We start from the raw sequence: 11496 nt of genomic DNA on the forward strand, positions 1-11496 counted from the left end.
GTTATTTTAATCTTATATTTGATTAAATATTTATAAATTATATTAATCTTATAAATAATTAAATATTTATAAGTTATTTTAATCTTATATTTGATTAAATATTTATAAATTATATTAATCTTATATTTAATTAAATATTTATAAATTATATTAATCTGATATTTAATTAAATATTTATAAATTATATTAATCTGATATTTAATTAAATATTTATAAATTATATTAATCTTATATTTGATTAAATATTTATAAATTATATTAATCTTATATTTGATTAAATATTTATAAATTATATTAATCTTATATTTGATTAAATATTTATAAATTATATTAATCGGATATTTAATTAAATATTTATAAATTATATTCATCTTAAATTTAATTATAATATTTATAAATTATATTAATCGGATATTTAATTAAATATTTTTAAATTATATTCATCTTATATTTAATTAAATATTTTTAAATTATATTCATCTTATATTTAATTAAATATTTATAAATTATATTCATCTTATATTTAATTAAATATTTATAAATTATATTAATCTTATATTTAATTAAATATTTATAAATTATATTAATCTGATATTTAATTAAATATTTATAAATTATATTAATCTGATATTTAATTAAATATTTATGAATTATATTAATCTTATGTTTGATTAAATATTTATAAATTATATTAATCTTATATTTGATTAAATATTTATAAATTATATTAATCTTATATTTGATTAAATATTTATAAATTATATTAATCGGATATTTAATTAAATATTTATAAATTAAATTCATCATAAATTTAATTAAATATTTATAAATTATATTAATCGGATATTTAATTAAATATTTTTAAATTATATTCATCTTATATTTAATTAAATATTTTTAAATTATATTCATCTTATATTTAATTAAATATTTATAAATTATATTCATCTTATATTTAATTAAATATTTATAAATTATATTCATCTTATATTTAATTAAATATTTATAAATTATATTAATCTGATATTTAATTAAATATTTATAAATTATATTAATCTTATATTTGATTAAATATTTATAAATTATATTAATCTTATATTTGATTAAATATTTATAAATTATATGAATCTTATATTTGATTAAATATTTATAAATTATATTAATCGGATATTTAATTAAATATTTATAAATTATATTCATCTTAAATTTAATTAAATATTTATAAATTATATTCATCTTATATTTAATTAAATATTTTTAAATAATATTCATCTTATATTTAATTACATATTTTTAAATTATATTCATCTTATATTTAACTAAATATTTATAAATTATATTCATCTTATATTTAATTAAATATTTATAAATTATATTCATCTTATATTTAATTAAATATTTATAAATTATCTTAATCTTTTATTTAATAAAATATTTATAAATTATCTTAATCTGATATTTAATTAAATATTTATAAATTATATTAATCTTATATTTTATTAAATATTTATAAATAATATTAATCTTATATTTAATTAAATATTTATAAATTATATTAATCTTATATTTAATGAAATATTTATAAATTATATTAATCTTATATTTAATTAAATATTAATAAATTATATTAATCTTATATTTAATTAAATATTTATAAATTATATTAATCTTATATTTAATTAAATATTTATAAATTATATTAATCTGATATTTAATTAAATATTTATAAATTATATTAATCTTATATTTAATTAAATATTTATAAATTATATTAATCTTATATTTAATTAAATATTTATAATTTATATTAATCTTATATTTAATTAAATATTTATAAATTATATTTATCTTATATTTAATTAAATATTTATAAATTATATTAATCTTATATTTAATTAAATATTTATAAATTATATTAATCTTATATTTAATTAAATATTTATAAATTATATTAATCTTATATTTAATTAAATATTTATAAATTATATCAATCTTATATTTAATTAAATATTTATAAATTATATTAATCTTATATTTAATTAAATATTTATAAATTATATTAATCTTTTATTTAATTAAATATTTATAAATTATATTAATCTTTTATTTAATTAAATATTTATAAATTATATTAATCTTATATTTAATTAAATATTTATAAATTATATTAATCTTATATTTAATTAAATATTTATAAATTATATTAATCTTATATTTAATTAAATATTTATAAATTATATTAATCTTATATTTAATTAAATATTTATAAATTATATTTATCTTATATTTAATTAAATATTTAAAAATTATATTAATCTTATATTTAATTAAATATTTATAAATTATATTAATCTTATATTTAATTAAATATTTATAAATTATATTAATCTTATATTTAATTAAATATTTATAAATTATATTAATCTGATATTTAATTTAATATTTATAAATTATATTAATCTTATATTTAATTAAATATTTATAAATTATATTAATCTTATATTTAATTAAATATTTATAAATTATATTAATCTTATATTTAATTAAATATTTATAAATTATATTAATCTTATATTTAATTAAATATTTATAAATTATATTAATCTTATATTTAATTAAATATTTATAAATTATATTTATCTTATATTTAATTAAATATTTAAAAATTATATTAATCTTATATTTAATTTAATATTTATAAATTATATTAATCTTATATTTAATTAAATATTTATAAATTATATTAATCTTATATTTAATTAAATATTTATAAATTATATTAATCTTATATTTAATTAAATATTTATAATTTATATTAATCTTATATTTAATTAAATATTTATAAATTATATTAATCTTATATTTAATTAAATATTTATAAATTATATTAATCTTATATTTAATTAAATATTTATAAATTATATCAATCTTATATTTAATTAAATATTTATAAATTATATTAATCTTATATTTAATTAAATATTTATAAATTATATTAATCTTTTATTTAATTAAATATTTATAAATTATATTAATCTTTTATTTAATTAAATATTTATAAATTATATTAATCTTATATTTAATTAAATATTTATAAATTATATTAATCTTATATTTAATTAAATATTTATAAATTATATTAATCTTATATTTAATTAAATATTTATAAATTATATTAATCTTATATTTAATTAAATATTTATAAATTATATTTATCTTATATTTAATTAAATATTTAAAAATTATATTAATCTTATATTTAATTAAATATTTATAAATTATATTAATCTTATATTTAATTAAATATTTATAAATTATATTAATCTTATATTTAATTAAATATTTATAAATTATATTAATCTGATATTTAATTTAATATTTATAAATTATATTAATCTTATATTTAATTAAATATTTATAAATTATATTAATCTTATATTTAATTAAATATTTATAAATTATATTAATCTTATATTTAATTAAATATTTATAAATTATATTAATCTTATATAAAATTAAATATTTATAAATTATATTAATCTTATATTTAATTAAATATTTATAAATTATATTAATCTTATATTTAATTAAATATTTATAAATTATATTAATCTTATATTTAATTAAATATTTATAATTTATATTAATCTTATTAATCTCGTCGACATGGCCGCACGCTTTTTGGCTCTTGCTTTTTCGTTGTTATTTATTATCTAACCAAGGCTTATGAGTTTTTGTTAAGTTAAAGCTGCTTAAGGAATCTGCACGGTGTACTTTCGCTGAGTGGTGTTACTTAATTATAATCGATTTCGAATCGTAAGTTTCTTTATTTTTAAACTATTTATCAGAACTGTTTGAATTGTTGGAAATTTGGTTTATTCCTTTCGACGCCGTTCCCACGTTATGCCTTGGCTTATCTTTAGATGTTAGGAAGGACTCTGGACAGTGATTTCAAATTTTAAATGTAATGATTGCAAGATGTCGAAGACCGACGAGTCGTTACTAGAAACTCCGAACGACCAATCAAAGGTTTCGTTAACGTTGGATTCCTCTAAAAGCGAAGTCTCTGACGATGAAGAAGTTCAGTCTGAACATGCTAGTTCCGATAAAAGCAATTCAATAGGTGATACTCTGATATTGAAATCTCTACTTACAACAGTTTTGGAGTTACAAATTGAAGTTACCGCACTTAAAGCTCAGAATGAAAAAATGTGCCTGACGATGTTGGAAATACTTCAAATAACTAAGAATCCAATCGACAACCCTAACCTCTCAAGTACATTCGCATCACTCAACAACGTTGTGTCAAGTGTCCGTGACATTTCTATTCAAAATTCGCGCATTACTGATCTGACATGCGAGACCTTAAAAGTCTGCGAATCACTAACGCCTTCCCAGGATTCTAGTCAAACGTCTCCTCTGTCCGTGGACGCAACGAAACTTAAGGAAACACCAAGGGCAAATGAAGATGAATCCTGGGCGACTAAAGCGAGGCGGGTTAAAAATAAAAATAAGAGAAATACGAAATTGACAGATTCTAATAGCAACCGAAACTCTAATAAAACGAATAAAGTTGGAGAAAATAGAAAAACTACGGTAATTATGGGAAACAAAGAAAATTCACCTTTGGAAGCTGCCCCGAAGAACAATTTAACTATTCTTCAAAAAAAGGCGGTGTTTGTCTCGAAGTTTGGTCCGAGTGTCTTGAGTAAACGACTAAAAGAATGGCTCTTTGAAACTTATGACTTCAAGACTATCAACTGCTTGAAATTCCGAACCAAACATGACCAACACTCGTCCTCGTTTTACGTTTCATGTAGCAGTGACGAGTTTGATGACCTACTTGATCCTAACAAATGGCCTGTTGGAATACTCGTTAAACCATTCCGCGGACGGCTGTACCGGAATCAAATCCAACAAGAAGATGGAAAAACCTTGGACAACTTAACACCTAGATCCGAGAGCGACCAGGTAGCAGGAGAAGGAATTTCTACTACTGAGCAATCAAACCAGTGGCACCTACCTTTAGTCACGGACCCTCCAATACTGGAAAAATTGTAATACCCTTATCTACGACTTAAAGGTTGAAACAAGATTTGAACACAATGACTGAAGAGACTCTTAGACCGTTAAGAATCTTATACCAAAATGTAAATGGTTTAAGAACCAAGTTAAACCTATTGCACTCTAATTTACTCACCACTGACGCCGATATAATATGTATTACAGAGACTGGTTTAAATCATTATTTTTTTGACATAGACTTTATACCAACGAACTATAATTGTTTTCGGGCTGATCGTATCCAGATCTCGACAGATACTAGAGGTGGTGGTTCCCTTATTTTGGTTAACAAAAGCATAATCGCCATTAGACGCGCGGACTTAGAGCTGACTAACGAATGCGTGTGGATTGAAATTTCAGGCAAGAACAGAAAAAACTTTATTATAGGAAACCATTATTTCTCTCCTTTGTGCAAATTAGATATTATAACTTCGTACCTTACAGCAGTCTGTCCGAAACTTTATGACTTAGATAAAAACTATTTAGTTTTAGGAGATTTTAATGTGCCAGGTGTGGACTGGGTACTAAACAATTACGATCGATGTCCCCCGGGTATAAAACCAAGAGCGTCTGCAGTTTTAGATTTTGTAAATGATCTGGGACTTGCCCAATATAATGTCTATAAAAACGTATTTAATAATATTTTAGATCTTTTGTTAACTCATGATGTGCAAATGACAGTAGAAGTAGATTTTTGTCCTCTAATCAACGTTGACAAACCCCATCCTCCTTTATCTATTAAACTTTTATGGCCCACTCTAAGTGTTCGGTGTGAAGAGAAGGAAGTATTTGATTTCAAGAGAGGAGACTATAAAAGTCTTTATCATGATTTAACGAACAAGGACTGGTCATGTTTTAAGGATTTTTACAATGTTGACGATGCAGTGGCTCAACTCGATATTATCATTTCGAATTGCCTAGGCACACATATTCCTAAAGTAAAATTTAAGAAAGGTTCGAAACGTATAAAATATCCGCATTGGTTTTCCGATGAGTTAAAGAAATCTCTATCTCGAAAAGCGTATTATCACCGGAAACATAAAAGGTTAAGAAAAGATTATGACGGCGAACAATTTAAATTACTTCGAAAACAATCTCAAACCTTACTTTATCGTGATAGAGAATCTTTTGGTGTTTCTATAGTTGAAAATACAAGTAATAACTCAAACGCGGTTTGGTCGTATGTGAACGATAGACTTAAAAACAAAAGAAGCGAAATTATAATTGACAATGATGGCAATTTTATTACTGATAAGACCGAGTTAGCTAATATTTTTAAGGAACATTTCACGAAACCTTTTGATATTTCAAATATAAACTATGACTTAGAAAACTTCCCGATAAAAATGATTAGTTCGTTTACAAATCTGGTAATTAAGGAGAATGACGTTAGAGAGGCTATTAAAAAACTAAAACCGCATAAAGCGTTTAGCTATGACAATCTTCCGGCGTACATCGTGAAAGGTTGCATTGACGTATTTGTTCCGCTCTTATGTATTATCTTTAACCTATCGCTAAAATGTGGTCAATTTCCTAATCAATGGAAAACTTCATTGGTACTACCAGTTTATAAGAAAGGACTTAAAGGTGATATTGACAACTATCGTCCAATATCACTTATCACTGTAATAGCGAAAATATTTGAAACCATAATGTACAAATATATCTACAACTGGTTTAAAGTTTATCTCTCTCCCGAACAGCATGGGTTTTGTACGGGCCGCTCAACAACAACTAATTTAATGTCTTTTGCCACTGAAGTGGAAACATGTGTCCGAAACCGCGGGCAGGTTGATTGTATATATTTAGATTATTCTAAAGCATTCGATAGGATGAGTCATGAATTGTTACTTGGTAAATTGCACCATTATGGTATGGGGGGTAAGGTTCTAAACTGGTTAGCCAGTTATCTTGAAAACAGAACAAATGTGGTAAAAATTAACGGTCGAATTACTAATGTAAGTTACGTCACAAATATAGGTGTGCCTCAAGGTTCAGCCTTAGGTCCCTTATTATTCAATATTTTTGTGAACGATCTATTTCTAAATATAAAAAATAATTCGAATTTAAAAACATATGCGGACGATAACAAATTGTTTAAAAACATTAATAGCTCTATAGATTGTATATCCTTGCAAAAAGACCTTTGTGACCTTGATGTGTGGAGTACCAATAATGGTCTTCCATTAAATCCTATAAAAACAAACGTCATATCATACACTAAAAAAACAACTACATAGAGTTCAATTACAAAATCGCTGATAAAAGTATTACGTGATGTAACCAAATTAGTGACATCGGAATATTGTTTGACCATAAAATGTTGTATGCTAAACACATCAACAAGCTGAAGGGCGACTGTTCACGTGTATTATACGCAACTTGCAGAATTGCTAGAAATTTAAAATCTAAAATTGTATTCGTAAATCTATATATAAGCCTAGTATTATTATTATTATTATTGAGTGGGGTGGCAAGCCAAACACTTCGACCTAAGGTCCATTGTGCATCCCCAAACTGGTTGACTTAAATAAGTCCTATTGCCGACATAAAGCTTAAAATCTGCCCGGCCGTGATATTAGAGACGTCATACGTCTCCAACCGATGCATACCCAAATGCTCAAACCTCTGGGCTGCATAGTAATCGCAGCTACAGAGTACATGTGAGGCAGTTTCCTCCTCAGCTAGACAAGATCTGCAAATCGGGTCATCACTGACCCCGATAAGCGTTAAATGTCTGTTAAGATGGCAGTGACCTGTTAGTAGGCCAGTAACAATCCTAATACTGGACCTAGAGAGCGAGAGTAATTCTCTAGCTCTCTCCCTAGAAGGGCCAAGAGTGAACTCTTTGGCCTGCCTTTGACCCTCAATTTCAGACCATTGTCTGAGTTGACGATCCGACATAAACTTGGAGATTAAGCCGCGTACAAGTCCTCGGGAGATGGGGAGAGCAGGTTCTGGACCAATGAACCCAGCCCTCGCACCTTCCTTGGCCAAGGCGTCGGCCCTTTCATTCCCAAGATGCCCCTTATGCCCAGGTACCCAACAAAGTTGAACTTTATTGTGCAACCCAAGAGTGCAGAGGAGATCTAAGCAGCTAAAAACCAGTTTAGAAAGAATACTATACTGGCTGAGAGCTCTAAGAGCAGCCTGGCTATCTGAATAAATCTGGATAACCTTCCCATGATACCCCTGATGTAAACAGTGAGCAACACAGGAGCAAATTGCAAAAATTTCAGCCTGGAATACACTAGTGTGTATCCCTAGACTTTCATAAAAGCCAAAATTATTAGTAAGGCAATACATCCCCGCACCAGTGCCATAGTGTGTCTTAGACCCATCAGTGAACCAGACGATCTCTCCTCTGGTACCGAGGGTCAAGTAACTCCACTCCGCACGGCTAGGGAAGTTGACCTCAAAAGGTTTACTAAAGTGGAGTTTAGTAACCATCAGATCAGAGCCCATTGTTAAAATCGGCATCTGATTGGACATATCTCGGAAGAGCTTGGTGTGGCTATGCTCCCAATTATTAGCCTTCCACCAGCCATTTTGGTTAAGCCTATAGGCACCTAAAAGGGCAGCTTCCTCAATAAAAAGGTGGAGAGGAAGCATATTCAGGAGTATTTCCAGAGAAGCGCTTGGGGCTGTTCTCATGGCTCCTGTAATGCCGACACAAGCCAGCCTTTGCAGAGTGCGCAGATCAAACTGCACAGTCCTTAAAGTAACCCTTGGCCACCAGACCACAGCTGCATAAGACAGGATAGGTCTGATGATCATGGTGTACAGCCAGTACACAGTCCTGGGGCATAAGCCCCAGGTCTTGCTAACTGCACTTCTAGTTCTCCAAAATAACATTTTGCCCCTCTTGACTATGTAGTCAAGGTGTGGTTTCCATGTTAGTTTGCTATCCAGGATGACCCCGAGGTACTTCACCTCGGTGCTCTCCACTAGGTCCTTTCCAAATAAGGAAATACCCTCAAACATACCTTTTATCCTTCTACGAGTAAAAGCAACCAAGACAGTTTTATTAGGATTAACCATGAGGTTGACCTCCCTGCACCAGCTCTCAACTGATGCTAGGGCCCTCCTCATTACGTCCTTCACTGTTGCCGGGAATTTCCCAGTAATGATGATAGCAATATCATCGGCGTAACCGAAACAGCGGCATCCTCCCCTGTTCAACCTCCGAACGAGTTCATCCACCACCAGGCACCACAGAAGGGGAGAAAGAACGCCCCCCTGTGGGCAACCACGACTGGTGGAGACCATAAGGGAGTCACCCAGCAAGGAGGATACCACTTTTCGGTCAGTTAACATAGATTTGATCCAAAAGCACAATGTGTCATTGATACCAAACCTTTTCGCAGCCTTAAGTATAACTGCGCTGGAGACCTTATCAAAGGCTCCCTCAATATCAAGAAAAACTGCTAACGCAATTTCCTTGTGCTCAATTGCTTTTTCCAGGCAGCTGCTGATACCATGCAAGGCGGTCTCAGTAGACCTGCCCTTCTGGTAAGCATGCTGCGCAGTCGACAGAGGAGAGTTGCAAAGAACCTCCTCCCTAATGTAGTTGTCCACCATTTTCTCCAGAATTTTTAGGAGAAAAGAGGTAAGACTAATTGGCCTAAATGCCTTAGCTTCCAGGTAATCTGATTTACCAGGCTTAGGTATGAAGATCGCTTGAGAAAGCTTCCAGGTGCTAGGTAAATGCCCTAGAGCAATACAAGCCCTGTAGATTCTCAGCAGCATAGGGCATAGAATATCAATGCCCTCCTGTAAGAGGATAGGAAAAATCCCATCCGGTCCCGGGGACTTATAGGGTTTAAATGACTTTATAGCCCATATAAGTCTGGAATGCGTGGCGACCTTATTCGCCACTGCCCAATCTTCCCTTTTGGTTCGATTGATCCTCAAAAGGCGATTGTCAGTGTTACCATTGCTAGTGAGCTTAGAGTCCGGAAAGTGTACATCTAACATATGTGTCAGAGTGTCCTTACCGGACGTGGAAAAACTACCATCTTTCAACTTAATGGTGTCAAGATGCTTAGTATTATCGTGTGCCAAAATTTTCATTAATTTGGCCGTACTGGGAACATCCGCTATGTTCTCACAGAAGTCTCTCCATGAAGCCTTCTTGGCATCGCGGATAGACTTGTGGTAGGTGGTGAGGGTGCGTTTATAGGCATCCCAATCACCCCCCTTCTTTGCCCTATTAAAGAGCCTACGAGTTTCTTTGCGCAGCCTGCCAATCTCGTTGTTCCACCAAGGCACTAGCCTTGGCCGGTTGGCAGGCTTTGCCGGACAGTTGCGGTGATAGGAGTCGATAATGGACTGTTGAACGCGTTCAACAGCCAAATCAAAATCCAACACCGATGACAGCCGTGGCTTATCACCTTTTAGGAAGAAATTTAAGTCTTCCCTGTAACCGGACCAATCTGTGCCCCTAGGGTTACGAATAGTGGTACAAGCCCATACAGGTTTGACCAGAATATTGAAGCAAATGTGTCTGTGATCCGACAAAGACGGTTCGTTAGACACATGCCAGTTCTTGATTTTATCTGCGACATTTACTGTACACAGTGTGAGATCAATGACCTCACTTCTGTTAGAAGTAACAAAAGTTGGTACATTGTTCTTATTCAAAATGTGAAGTCTGGTACTAACCAGATATTCCATTAAGTCGTTACCGCGCTGGTTGCAGTCTGAGCTGCCCCAGATTTCGTGGTGCGCATTAGCATCGCAACCGATGACTAGCCTCCTCCCCGAACCCTCACAGTAGCTGACCAATCTGGTCACCCCCTGCGAGGGAGGGGGGAGAGCATCGTCGTATGGTAGGTATGCCGATGCCATAGTAACCTCCCCACCTTCCGTGATGAGCTTTACCGTGGCAATATCCCTGGAGGTGTGCACTGAGAGCGGAAGGGCATGAATGCCCTTGCGTGTCAGTGCACAAGCCCTCGGTGTAGCAGAGTTATAATCATAGAATATATTACCTGCATTTTGGAGACCAAGTATCTTTCCATTGGCAGTCCATGGCTCCTGTATGAGAGCGACGTCGAAGCTCTCCTTTGCGAACCTCCTACAGAGAACTGCAGTGGCTGCCTTGCAGTGGTGCAAATTAATTTGCAGCACTTTTACACTCATCTTAGTAAAGGTGAGCTCGGTTGCAGGCCTTAGATGTCTATTCAGACACAGTGGTGGTTGTGTTTATGGAAACCCCAACACACCCACCGGTCTGACTTACATCCCTAGCCTGCCCCCCTGTTGCACCCTCCAGTGGTACAACCTCTTTGGTCTCGTCGGTGTCCGACAAAGCAAAGGCCTTTAGCTCCTCCACGAGATTATCTTCCATTGGAATGTCCTCTCCGGAGTCCCCGCCAGCCAGAGCCTCATCTTCCATCCTTGAGATCTCCAAGGCAGAGGGTTCGACTG

The sequence above is a fragment of the Leiobunum rupestre genome, chromosome 10 (assembly GCF_980474605.1).
Source record: "Leiobunum rupestre chromosome 10, qqLeiRupe1.1.hap1, whole genome shotgun sequence".
Lineage (NCBI taxonomy): Eukaryota > Metazoa > Arthropoda > Arachnida > Opiliones > Sclerosomatidae > Leiobunum > Leiobunum rupestre.